Below are 1930 nucleotides of genomic sequence, written 5' to 3'. Positions count from 1 at the left end.
TATATATATATATATATATATATATATATATATATATATATATATATATATATATATATATATATATATATATATATATATATATATATATATATATATATATATATATGTGTGTGTGTATGTATTGTATGTATGTATGTATGTATGTATGTATGTATGTATGTATATATATATTAAGGCAGTGGTGTTCGAATTAGTCTTCTTTTTTTTACATTGAGCTTACCTCGTGTCAAGGCTAATTCGTGCTGCTTTTTCTTTGTCGCTTTCACGTAGCGTGCGACAGTAGGAGTGTTTTTATAGGTTGGACGAACTTGTTGTTCAACGAGCTCAGCAAAGCTTGATCCTTCCTTAACACGTAGTTGCTTGCTTAAGTTCAACGGTTCGTCCTATATCCTCTATGAGTTCTAGGATGACGCCTCGATAAGATTGTGCTCGGTGGTATGCTGATAGACCACCTAAATCGATTTTGTTTGAGTGTGTGAAGGCCAAAAAATCGACCCAGGTCAGAATGTTGACCAGTTCCTTCTAGACAATGGGCTTTTGAGAGTCGTACCACGAGGGCACTTTTATTGGTGAGCTGGTTAGTCCTTTGGGAAAGCGTACCTCTTGTACCCAAACCGAGTTAGCAACTTCTCTCGGAACACTGGTACTCTACTCGCCGTTGGATGCGGCAGCGCAGTCTTGTACCGATGTTATGTGGTCAGCAGTTGAGACTCCAGTTATAGAAGACCGGAGCCCGTAAAGAAAGTGAGGTCCTGTCCCAGGAATAGTGTATTCTCTTTCTTCAATCTCTCTAAGAATGGTCAAGGTTTCTAATCGATTGTCTGGTACTGGAAGGTTGTCAGCTTCACCGTCCATTACCATGGTGATGTGATTGGTAGTTGGAGGAGAGCCCACGCTTCAACAATAAGTTGAAGGAAGTATCTCGAGTAGTGAGAAATACGGGATGAGGATAGTGACCACTATCCTCGTCCCTTTATACACAACAACTTAAGAATTGTGTATATAAACGGATTGGAGTAGGATAGTGTTGCAGCATAAATTATTTAGTGCTGTTTCGTCATAACTCCAAGAGTTATAACGTACCAGCACGAGTAATTTAAACAGCAGAACTAACTACCCTTGGCTAAAACGGTGCAAAAATTAGAAATATGGTATGAACCGGGTGGCTGAGGGTGGGAGTTTTCCACTATCCTCGTCCCTTAACCCAACTTAAAGAGTTGTGTATATAAACGGACTGGAATAGGATAGTGGTACATACAGCATAAATTATTTATTTAGTGCTGCTACGTCTTAACTCCAAGAGTTATGACGTACCAGCACGAGTAATTTAAGCAGCAGAAATAACTACTCCCAGGTTCATAATAATACGTCCCGTAAACTCTCCATATTGGTAGTGCTCGACGGACTTTGAGGTATAAGGCAGTGGTGTCCGAATTATATATTTTCACGATGGAGCATACTGTTCGATTTGCGCCTAATGCTGTCTTGAACTAAGGGTGCTGAAGTACAGGTGTTCTATCGATGCTGAACCCACCATCACCAACGAGCTGGAACCCATAGATTTTCCATGAAGCGACTGCGTTGCGGCTCGAGAATGCCTTTGCAATAGCAGTTTGGAAACTACTTTCTCATGTGCAGCATTCACTTCTACGACTCATCGATACTCAATTTTGAATACGGTAAGTCTCATCATCGATGTCTTTTCAGCTCATTCCGTGTTTCACGTATGTCTTTGAGTATATCGGATACATTTTGATTCTCGGTTTTAGATCGCTTAAATTCTGGGCTCATATCAGTGTGAGCGTCTACTATCAATGCTTCTTGTTTCGCAGTGGCAGATTTTGTAAATACACATAAGTCCCGCAACCCCACAATGTTAATAAATAAATAAATAGGTGGTATAGATATATTAGTTCATTGATGTGCA

Source organism: Sphaeroforma arctica (assembly GCF_001186125.1).
Source record: "Sphaeroforma arctica JP610 unplaced genomic scaffold supercont1.365, whole genome shotgun sequence".
Taxonomy (NCBI): domain Eukaryota; class Ichthyosporea; order Ichthyophonida; genus Sphaeroforma; species Sphaeroforma arctica.
The sequence above is the reverse complement of the archived record's forward strand: the minus strand, read 5'-3'. Positions refer to the sequence as shown.